This window comes from Marmota monax, unplaced genomic scaffold (assembly GCF_021218885.2).
Source record: "Marmota monax isolate L192 unplaced genomic scaffold, Marmota_monax_Labrador192_F-V1.1 WCK01_AAM20220418_F8-fsc00148, whole genome shotgun sequence".
Lineage (NCBI taxonomy): Eukaryota > Metazoa > Chordata > Mammalia > Rodentia > Sciuridae > Marmota > Marmota monax.
The window spans coordinates 134,482-147,013 of NW_026693034.1; the positions used below are offsets into that span (position 1 = coordinate 134,482).

The 12,532-nt window shown below is 38.6% G+C and overlaps 1 long non-coding RNA gene and 1 pseudogene across 1 annotated transcript; one reads left to right on the forward strand and one right to left on the reverse strand.

The window, feature by feature from the left end:
* The first annotated feature begins 908 nt into the window (after positions 1-908).
* On the forward strand, positions 909-12,310 carry LOC124098808 (uncharacterized). The gene is made up of 3 exons (XR_006853702.2): positions 909-1,183; positions 11,727-11,828; positions 11,948-12,310. It is a non-coding gene; the product is annotated as an uncharacterized LOC124098808 (long non-coding RNA).
* On the reverse strand, positions 7,048-7,976 carry LOC124098807 (olfactory receptor 2AE1-like; annotated as a pseudogene).
* Positions 12,311-12,532: the final 222 nt, after the last annotated feature.

Here is a 12,532-nt window from a genome sequence, read left to right on the forward strand (position 1 = left end):
ATGGTGAATTGACTTCTACAATATACTCAGTAGGCTTGTAAAAGGATTTACAGATTCTGATGGTAGACAAGGAAACTGGGGTGAGGAATAGAATGACATGGTGAGGAGGTGGGAGATGAGGATATAGAGTTGTTATACCTTAGAAAATGTAAAAGAGAAATCTAAAGAGAGAAATTAGTAGAAGGATAGGAAGTACATTTGGGTAGACAATTAAGTGCGAAGACAGTAGAGTACATAAAACAAACACACAGATATATAAAGAAAAGTAAAAAATGTTTAAATAGAAGAACCTGGTGGGAAAAAAAGATTTTTAAAATTTAAAAAATACAATAGTATTAAAAGAATGTACAACATAAGGTAATATACTATTCACACGTCCCAGACCTCAAAATCCTAATTCATGCAAATTATTTGGTTTCACATATGTTGGGGATGTGAGGGCAGGAGAAAGGAGAAGGAGCAGGAAAGAGAGAGAGGGAGAGAGAGAGATAGGGAGAGAGAAAAAAAGTATTGAAGAAAGACACAGGGCTGGTTTTGGTTGTTTATCGGTATCTTTCCTGCTTCCCTTCTCATCCAATAGGTGGGGTCCTCTGATGTTAGCTGGTATCTCTGCCTTCAGAATGGTGAAAGTAAACAGGATGTAATTGTGCAGAGTTAACAGCTGCTAGGGAGAGTGGGGAGTTAGAAACTGAGTACCAGGAAGATGGTGATAAAGGTGACCCAAGATGGAGGCTCCTGCTTTCAGCAGTGGTGGTGGGGTGTCTGTTCTGGTGGAGGAAGTCTGGTGATGGTGTTGAATGATGAGTTCAGCAGCAAGCTCTGTGGCTGGCAGTGTCAGCTGACTTCAGAGCCTGTGTGAAGTTCCTAGGTGCTGGCAGGCACTGTGCATAGGTGATTAGGTCAGCTGCTGCAGAGTCCCAAGATAGCAGTGATCAGGGGATTTCCCACATTGGTAGATGAGGGTCCACACAGGGGTGGCAGACTGAGAGTTATTACTCATGGGAAGCTCCAGATGTCCTCCATGGAAGCAGCATCTGTGATTTCTGCTCGACTTGGTGGCCAAAAGTTCTTTGTGGGTACTGCTTCCACTGCCATGAATGGTCTCACTCAGGTATCCAGTAGTCCTGTGTGGGCTAGTAGTTGGGAGACCTACTCTGATGCCCAGGCCTGGAGCCCTGGACAGGTAAGGTGCTTCCTGCATGGGGCGGGAATATTGCTGGGATAGAAGCCATATTCTCACAACTTGAACCCCAGGTCACTGAGCAATGCAGAATTCTGCCTCCCTCTGGCCTGCCATCTTGGAACCCCCCTTAATCATCTTTTATCATCTACTCTTCACTCGCTGCTGTAATTTGTTCACTTATGGCTCTCTCTCTCTCTCTCTCTCTCTCTCTCTCTCTCTCTCTCTCTCTCTCTCCCTTTGATCTGAGAGATGAGTCTCATTCACCGTAGTGTCTGACTCCCCTGGCACAAGGGCAGCTGCCTCATGGCATGTGATGGGAGCAAGCACTAGCCACTTGGTCAACAGATAATTCTGACAGTGTGTGGATCTGTGCTGGTCCTACTTCTTGCTGCATGTGTAGCAGAAGGAAGGTAAAATGGCAGAGATTTAAATATTCTGTGTTTTCTCTACTCAGAATCTTTGGGGCCTACAGCACAGGCATAATCACTAGCACATCCTGGTACACAGAGGAATGATGCCACACTATCTTCATTCACATTGAGTGGAAGAGGGGCTGGCAGGGGCATGACCACAGGGCCAGCTAAAGCCAGAGACAAAGTTAATGTTGATTCCCTCAACAATCCACAAGATTCCTTTGTGGAAAAAAAAATGAAGAGCATCAGAGATTTAGATGTCTTTCATCCACTTTTTATTATCATTAGTATGTGGACTAGCATTTCTTTTTTTTTCTTTTAAATAACAACTTTTTAAAGATATCATTTACATTATAAAAATAGAGTCATATAATCTGTAGTCTTTTGTGATGTAAATGGCTATCATTTAGCATTTTGTTTTCAAGTGAAATATATATCAGTACCTCAGATTTTATGACTAAATAATATTTTATTGTATTTATATATCACAATTTGGTTATCCATTCATCATTGATGAAAATTTGGGTGATTTCTACCTTTTGGCCATTGTGAATAGTGCTATTATGAAAAAGCATGTGAAACTTGTTTGTGAACTCTAGTTTTCAATTTCTTCTGGTGTATACTAGGAGTGAAATTTCTGGCTTATACAATAATTCTGTGTTTCACTTAATAAAGAACCACCAAAAATGTTTTCTATAATAGTTGTACCATTTTGCTTTCTCACCAAAAATGGATGAGAGTTCCAATTACTTCACATCTTTTCTAAGACTTTATGTTTCCACCTCTAATTTTAGACATTGTAGTGGATGTAAGATGGCATCTCGTCTGGTTTTGATTTGTATCTTCCTATTGGTTACTAGTACTGAGCAATGTTAGTTAGTTTTTTATTTGTTATGTTTAGGTGTACATGACAGGAGAGTATATTTTGACATATTTATACAAAAATAGAGTACATCTTTTTCTAATTAGAATCCCAGTCTTGTGGATGTACATGATGTGGAGATTCACTGTGGAATATTCATCTGTGAACATAGGAAAGTTAAGACAGATCCACTATATTAAAGAAATATCTATCCATGGGCTAGGATTGTGGTTCAGTAGTAGAGCATTTGCCTGGCATGTATGAGGCACTGGGTTCAATTCTCAGCACCACATATAAGCAAATAAATAAAGGTCCATCCATAACTAATAAAAATATTTTTTAAAAAATCTATCCATGTCTTTTGCCCATGTATACCCAAAGCATTTGTCTTTTCATTTTGAGGCTTAAGAATTTTTATATAGTCTTCACAGAGATCCTTATTGGATTATGATTTACAACAGGTTTGTCCTATTCTATAGATGTCTTTTCACTTTCTTGATATTGTCCTTTGAAGGACAAAGTTTTTAGTTTTTTGCAATTTATTCCTTTCATGGAAGCTATATATACTTCAACCATTCAAATGGATGAACTAGATTTCAAAATCTTAAATGTATTAATCTCAAAGCTGTAAAGTTCATAAAAGAAAAGCAATTGACAGAAAATGCATGCAATGTGATGCTATTTATAAAAATGTTAAAAACTCAACATGTCACGGAAACTTCCATTTGAATGATGTGTGATTTATGTGTTTTCCTTTTATTGTTTGTGCTTTAAGTATCAAATCTCAGACTCCATTGAGGCCATATGGACTTACACAGTTTTTGTAATTTCCTGTCAAGAATTGTATAGCTTTAACTCTTATACTTAGGTATTTCAACCATTTTGAGTTAAATTCTACATACAGAGTCAGGTAAGGACAACACTTTATTGTTTTGCATGTAGCTATTCATTTGTTCCAGTTTCATTTTTTGAAGAGGGTCTGCCCCATTCAGTGGCAATGGCACCTTTCTCAAAATTCCACATGTCATAGACAGGTGGGTTTCTTTATGAACTCCAAATCATATTCCATTTATCTACATGTTACCCATCTGCCATGACCAATAATTCTGTGTTTCACTTAATAAAGAATCACAAAAACTCTTTTCTATAATAGTTCTACCATTTTGCTTTATCACTAAACATGTATTTTTGCTTTATGTTAAGTTTTGAAATCAAGAAATGTGAATCCTACACTTTATTCTTGATTTTCAAGATCATTATGGCTATTTGGGGGTCCCTTTAAATCAATTTGTCAATTTCTACAAAAAAAAAAGTCAGCTAAGATCCTCTTACAAAGGTCATTCAAACCTGCAAATTGATTTCAAGAGTACTGCCATTTTGCTGATATTAAGTTTTCTGATCCATGGACCTGGCATGTTTTTTGATAGTCATGTAGATCCTCTTTAATTTATTTCAACAGTGTTTTATAGTTATTATTGTACCTGTTTTTCACTTTTTTGGTTTTCTAAAAATATTTTTATAATAGATGGACACAATATATTTTATTTTTATGTAGTACTGAGGATTAAACCCATTACTTCACACATGCTAGGCTAGCACTCTACTAACTGAGGTACAGGCACAGACCTGTTTTGCACTTTTGTCAATTTGATTCCTAAGTATTTGTTCTTTTCAATGATATCATAAATTAAACTATTTTCTTCATTTCTTAATTTCCCTTTTGGATTGTTTATCACAGTGTATAGAAACAGTATATATCAGTTTGTTTTTGTGTACTGATCTTGTATTCTTCAGTTCTCATTCTCAGACAAAATTGAGAATCACTGATATCAATAATTTCTTAACATTATGAAGGACTTATACAGTTCAGAGTAATCCTGATTTACCCCCAGGAGTTCTGTTACAGAAAACTACTTTTTTTACATTTCAGTAATAACTCTTTCTGACTCTTATTTCCCCCCTCTTCTGATCCTTCAAATTCTAGTTCAATATACAAACTCTTCCAAGGAGTCGACCCCATCTAATGCAAGACTCATTCACTCCCCCATTTTGTTATTGGTTACTGCAAACTGTTTTCATCATCTAAGTTAATATTTTGTTATTAAAGCATCCCATTTGTAGGACTAAATTTAAACCAGTTGACTCTGGTTTAAATTTAGTTTTCTAAATGTGGTGCTGAGATTTGAATCCAGTGCCTCAAACAGGCTATGCAAGCACTCTATCACTGAGACACAACCACAGCCCCTGGATGCCTATTTTTTCTATATCTTAGTACATCATCCCACTTAACCACATCACCTTATTTATTCCTTTCATAAACTCCCAGTGGTGACTTGTAAGGGGACCTCACCCATGGCAAGCGTTCTGTAAATATTTAAGAAGTGACTTGAATTAGAATTAGATTCCATGGCTGTCATTTTTTTGCTCTTTTTAATTTTAAAATTTTACAAATGATATTTCTCTCTCTCTCTCTCTCTCTCTCTCTCTCTCTTTCTCTCTCTCTCTGTGTGTGTGTGTGTGCATGCACACACGTGTTTCTAAATATGCAGAAAATATTTGCAAACTATTTGAAATTTTAAAATAGTAATTTGTTACATTTATGGAACAATGTGGAATCTCTTCTGTGAAAAATGTAAAGTTGTCACTGAGTCATAAAAAGCAAGGTCTTATACGGCTTATTTCTAGGGATTGTTAATTTAATATGCATATCCTCCCCCATCTGTTAGTTTTCCATTTAGGAAATGAGAAGAGAGATATGGTTCTCATTTTCTTTGAGGATCCAGGGCAGTCATGTAGCTATGCTTTACATATGTACATATAGGGAACTTAAATCTGATAGAAAATAAGTCTCTAGTACACCTGGGATGGGGTAGGTACTTTCTGCAAGCTCCTAGTCTTTCCCAGCAGGAATTTCTCAATCTCCATGACAATTGTTTTCCCTTCCCTCTCCTGGGATCAGAAGATTACTCTGTTGGAGGTACCCCTGACAGTAAAGGAATGCCTTGGTCAGAATGGGGCAAAAGTGCTCCTCAAAACTCTGTAGGACTCAAAATTTCCTCATTTGCACTTCTCTTGGAAGTAAAGACAAAGAGGAGCCTTGGAGGGGGAAAGCATAAAATTTCCCTGAAGGTCTTGTCCATCTTTAAACTGCATGGGTTCAATCAAGAGGCATGACTGGACTCTTTTAGAAGGGAAGGACTACTCATATACTTCAAATTATAAAACCTACTCAGGGTTTCCTGTGTAACCCATGCATGAAGGAACCTGAGCAAACATCCATGAAGTTCACTTTATTTAGCTTTACAGAGTTTGACTCTGGTTTAAATTTTTTTAATTCATCCATTTTACTTAAAATTTTTTCTTTGTGGTAACAGGGAACTCAGGGCCTCACAGTTGCTAGGCAAGTGCTCAACCACTGAGCCTCATCCCCAGCTCTCTTGATAAAATTTAAATTAAAAAAAAAACACAAGCCTACATGATTTTATCCCAGGCATGGTAGTGAATAGATGCTTATGAAATATTTTGTTGAACGAACAGATGTATATATTCTTTCACTATCCAATCTTGACAAAGCTTATAGAATAAATGGAAGGAATCCCAGACATACAAAGTTAAAAGTAATTTTCATATATTTATACAGCTTTATTTTCTGAAATTTACCTGTTCTAATTCCTTCTGGTTTGGGTGCTTCATTTACTACTTTTAAGTATGCTAGTTTAATTTTTTCAGATTCCTCTGAAATTCAGCAGGGAATCATTGCTTCAGCCAGAAAAACCAATGTTCTAAAGATTATGTCAAGAGAAAAGCCTGTAAATTAGAATCTGAATCTCCCTAAAGACTTATGCTCTGTTCTTAAAGAAAGATGTATGTCAGAACAAAGGATATCTTGATATGCTCTGTGAATAAAAAAAATTGAATTGAAGATAGATTGAGGCTGCTCTTGAGTTACTAGTGTTGCTGGACCTTCTCTGGGCTTGGTCAGTGCCTCTACACAGTACTATGTGTTGTGTGATGGAAAGGAGGGGACCACCTCATTGCCAAACATGAAGTCTCATCCTCTCTTGTTTTCTTGGGACTCTCTCCACCCCTCTCCATACCCTCATCTCTTTATTCCTTCTCTTATAAATTCATAAACAGTGATTCAAGGAACTATAAAGGTCTATGAGTATAAATTTTGTATCATCTACCCTTTCTTTCAAAATACCCTTTACTTCCCATGATTATGATATTTAGCAACAAATTCTAATTTTACACTCCATAAATACCCTCTGGTGGCATGATTTACATACGTCTTGGTGATAAATAATAATAGAAAGGTCCTTATATATTTATCTTAATATTTTTAGTGTCACTGACTATTATATGTCTTCTTTTAATGGGATTTCTAAAGATATTTCTCTACTACTCTAAATGACTGTAGACACATATACAAAGCTGCTTAATTTCCTGCAACTAAGTTAAAATAGTGAAGTTTTATGTAAACTACTTTATTCTTGGAGGTGTCAGAGAACATCAGGTATCTGGATTCTTGAAAGTTCTTAGAGATTTACCCAGAATAACATCTACATTTGGGACAAACACAGGTATAGTCATTGGGAGATAAAATCTCTCCTCAACACTCACCTCAGAGCCTTAGCTGCATCCTTATTTCAGAGAGGATAAATCAGAGGATTCAGAGTGGGAGTAATGATGCTATAGAACACAGAACCAACTTTGTCTTGCAGTGGAGTGCGCTGGGACCTGGGCCTCATGTATGAGAAGATGCAGGCACCAAACCAGAGAAAGACAACAATGAGGTGGGAGCTGCAAGTGGCAAAGGCATTTCTCTTACTCCCAGCTGAATGCATCTCAATGACACTGTGCAGGATGAAGCCATAGGATGTAAAAATCAGGATGATGGGGAGGAGGAGAAGCATGATGGTGCTGCTGTACACTGTGGACTCATAGATAGTGATGTCAAAATATACCAACTTCACGACAGCTGGATACTCAAAGTAGAAGTGGTGTATTTTCCAAGATCCACAGAAGAGAAAGTGCATCAAGATGACTGTGTGAATTAGGGAGTTCAGAGATGCCCCCAACCATTACATGAGGGCCATCATCAGTCCCACCTTCCTGCTCATGAGCACAGTGTAACACAGAGGATGACAGATGGCAACATACCTGTCATAGGACATGAGAGCTAGCAGAAGACACTCAGCGCAACCCAGAGACAAATAGAGGAAGTGTTGGTGGCACAGCCCACAAAGGAGATGGACTTGCTGCCAAACAGGTAGTTGGTAGCCATCTTGGGGATGGTTGTGGAGATGTGCATCAGGTCCATGAGGGAGAGCTGGCTGAGCAGGAAGTACATGGGGATGTGAAGCCCATGATCCACACAGATGAGGAGGATGATGAGGGTGTTGCCACTCAGTGCAACCACTATGGTCAGGCAGAAAAGGAAAAGGTGGGTTGGGGAGTCATCCAAGAGCCCTTCAAGGATGCAGTCTGCAAGAGACATCTGATTACTCAGCCACATGGTCCCTTCTCAGTCCCTGGGGAAACAGGGAATGGAGACAAAGTGTGATGCCAGAAATATGGGATCCTGTGTACAAGGCGATAAGCACTTTGATCCAATAAAACATTTGTGAAGAGATTTTTCTCTATTTGTAATTATCCAGCAGCTGAAATTGTTGAAATTCAATTTTTTCAAAACAAGAGAAACCTAAAATTGTCATCATGATCATGGTCATTTGAAATTCCAATCCTCTATTAAAGGCCAGAATTTATGTCTCCTCTTACTAAATATAGGCATATGTGTGTAATCATATGTATGATTTGTGTTAGTGTGTGTCTGTGTTTGTATGATTGTTAGATTTTGTTTCTTATTTTACCAGGCAGGTTCTAACAAGAGCAGCTGAACCACTAAGACATTTCTATTTAATCATGTAATTGTTAAGTTTTGCATTACAGAACTTTGGCCTTATGACATTGTAGAAGTTGTTAAGAAATTGGTGTACTGCTTTCATGTTTAAGTCTGATGTGGTAACTTTAAGTCTACAGGACAAGCAGTAGAAAGGGAATATAGTACAAAGCAGGACAGACAAAGACAGACTAAATCCAAAGGCATGAGCTGTGACCCCACAAGAGAAAACAAAAAAACAAACAAAAAAAGAGTCAGGTCTGCTTGCCTATGGAATTAGGCACTGGGTTTTTTTGTTTTGTTTTGTTTTGTTTTGTTTTGTTTTGTTTGTATTGGCTCTTTTGAATTCTACAAAATATTTGGGTTTCTTTTAACATAATTAAAAAGCATAAAATAGGCCCTTATCCCCATACTTCCCTTTTCCCTCTCCTCCTCCCTTCCTCTGATCCCTTCCTCTACTCTGCTGATCTGCTATTTATTTATAGTTTTTATTAGTTACTTGTGGATATACATACAGATGAGATCCATATGGTATGTTCATACAGGCACATGAAAATTTAGGTCAGATTTCTAATGAAGCTGAATGCACACCCCTAGCCCAGAATTCCAAGAGCCTAAAGGAGAATCCTGGGGAAGGTAGAGCAACTGCAGGCCCAGCCACTGCTCCATACCAGTGAGGTGTGAGCCAGCAGACCAGCAACAACGTATTAATACTACATGATGACTGCTTCCCTTCTGCCCTCTAATCTCCCAGGAAGCTCCTCTAAGACCCACCTTAACTAGATATGATGGATTAGAAGAAATTTGGTGAGATGTCGTTCATCCTAGCCAACCTCACATATCACAAAATCACTACAGTCCATCTTCTACCAATTTGGCAGACATATATATCTCCTTCAGTCAGGTTAACCCCCAAATACAAAAATGATACATGTGTAACTAAATACAATACATCCATCATGAAGGCAAACACATTAACCCTTTCTCCAGGAGAAAATCCAAAGTTCTTTATTTCGCCTAGGGGAGATATTCATAACTCTGATATATGTGTCCCTTTTAATATCCTGGAACTTCAAAATTTTCTGGATGATTTAATGAAAAATATTCTTATGGAAACTGTAGGAAGTCACACCGGCTCCAAAGATGGCGCCGACTGTGCTTCTCTTCCCGTACTAACTTCCCCATGCCCTGAGACACTGGTGGGAAGAGCCGCCCAATGGTGAGCCCTGCTGACCACCATGATCCTTACCCACCAATCAGAAAGTGCCCTGTGCCAATGCTCTGCACTGTTGAATGGCTCCTGACTATATAAATGTGGAAAGCTGTTCCTTAATAAACAGGTACTTCTCTGATGAGGAGCCTTGTCCAGTCATTCTTTCAGAAACAACAAAGAAATACTCATTACTACCCCTCATCGGATAGATCTTCTTATCCAAAAAAGGGTTAACCAGTACTTTGGATATCAACCCCTGTTTCTTCAATCAGCCCTGGCATCTTCCCAATAGATCCATGAACAAACTGGATATGGCATCAGGGGTAAAGATTATTCCAGGATTCAGCAAGATGGATGTACACTCACCAAGGTCAATCTGTCTGAAGCACTGCTGAATACTCACTACTAAGAGCAAAGACCAATCTGAGTTCCCAACATCGCACCATTCCCTGGGATGATCAGCCAGCCACTCCATAGCACATTGATGATATTGGACCACATTCAACATAAAAAGGACACTCTTTTTTTCCCTGAAATGCACACTCACTCTGGGTATGGATTTTGCTTCCTCACCTGAAGTGCTGCTGACAGAACTACCATCTCTGGACTCACAGAATGCTTTGTTCACCATAAGATTATTCCACGCAGTATTGCTCCTGATCAAGGAGATTGATTCACAGCAAACAAGTGTGAAATGTGGCCTGTGTTCATGGGATTTGTTATACTTAGCATGGTCCTCCAACTTCCTAAAATGTAGAATCTGATAGAATGGTGAAATACCCTTGTAAGACTCTGCTTCAAGCAACACCTAGTTGGAAACATCTCTCATTGCTGGGGAAATGTCCTCCAGGGTGTGATACATGCTCCACGTCTGCATCTAATTTATGGTACTGCTTCTCCCATAACAAGAATTCATAGGATCAAACCCCAAGCATTCAATGGATAGAAATGAGAGTGTGTTCTCTCCCTATAACATTGATGTCTATGACCCACCAACATTATTTGTTCCTGCACTTTTCAGTTCTGCTGCTTTAGAAATCTCTTGGCTACAAAGGGAGAGACTCTTCTACCCAGACACAAATTGATTCCATTTCTGAGAGTTGAGGTTGCCCTACTACCACTTTAGGATGCTCATTATAGCTGAATCAATAGGTGAAGAAGAAGGTCACTCTGTGGCATGGAGTGATTGATTCTGACTAGGAAGGGGAAACTGAGTTGCTACTACACAATACAGAGAGGAAGAGCAAGTGTGACATAGGACAGTTTCTCGGTGCCTCTTCGAATTCCCAGGTCCTGTGATGGAGGGCAATAGGAAACTAAAGCCCAAGTCAGGTCACACTGAAAAGGGCTCATATCCTTCAGAGATGAAGGTTTGGGTCACCCACCTGACTAGGAACAATGACCAGCTGTGAACCAAGGCAGTATGGACTGCGGAGAGAAATAGGATAGTTATAAACACCAGTAATGACCATGTGGACAATCCTCAGGAATACGGACTGCCATACTTTTGCATTTCTTCTTAATGCTAATAAGAATTTGTATATTTATATTACACAAAATAAGTGTTTATTTCATTGTTATCCTCTTATCAAACATGAGGTGTGAATAATACCTAAACTCATATCTCAGTATTTAAGTAACTGGATATAAATGAAGGAGTATGAATCAGTAGAAACAGAATAAATTTCACATAAAATACAAAAAAAAGAAAAGGATTTTTTTCCCTTAATGAGGAAAGGGTTGTATATTTTATATACTTTTCTTGGGAAAGGTTGACAATGTCTTAGGTTATCCATAGAATAGTCATATCAGATTAGGTAGAAGAATATTTTATGTTGTCTTTATTTGAATAATGAGCAAAATTTTTTAAAAATGCATGAGTGCTCTGTTGACACAAAACGAAGCAACTATACCTGTGTCCTGGGTAGATTTGTGAGTCAACAGATTACATAAAATGCAGACAAAACTAGGTTTTTCACATTGATTCAGCCACACTTGCGAATCTGCCCTCTCTCCAGTTCTCCCCAAAACACTAGTCAGAATGAGAAGTTGATCTCCATGGGGAAATTAGACTCAAAAAAGTCACAAACTAAGTAGAGCTTTCTATCACTTCTTATGTCTTACCTCCTAAATATCTTCCTATACTTTCACAGATTCTGAATCACTGATGTACACTAACAGGAAAGAACCACCACCATTGAAGCAAGTGATCATGACAATTATAAGGGTGAATACCATTAATTAAAAATAATTATGTGAGTATAAAAAATAAACTTCAAAAATAAAAGCAAAAAATATAGGACTTAACGCTTTCTGATCAAATTTCACTCTACCAGTAAAAAACAAGTTCACATTTATTTTTCTTCTGCCCTAGGGTAGCTCTAGGATTATAGTGACAGTCGTGTCACACTGTTACTTCATGCTCAGCTTCTGTGGACTAAGAGAACAATTTCAACCCTGGCTCCCCTGATTACTCCTGTTGGGAGTGGCCTCGGCTCCAAAGACTAACTTCCCCATCCTCCGAGAAGAGCCGTCCAATGGTGAGCCCTGCTGGCTCACATGATCCTTACCCACCTATCAGACTAGCCTTGCTGGATCACATGAATCTTACCCACCAATCAGAAAGCACCCCATGCCAACTGTCAAATTATTAAACTGTTATACTGTCATAACTGTCAAACCATCCCCAGTTCTATAAATATGCAGAGCTGTTCCTCAGTAAATGGGCATTTTCTCCGATGACGTGCCTTTTTTGTTCTTTCATTGGTGCCGAAACCTGGGAGAGGGAATGCCTCACTGCTCGAGGGACCCCTCTCTCAAGGCTTGCCGTCCTTGTCCACTCTTTTTGAGTGCTGCTACTACTCACACAACACCAGCTCTTCAGTAGGTGAGTTTCCCTATCAGGTATCCAACTTCAGATGGGCTATATGCAGGGGCTTTGACCATGATCATCCAGCAA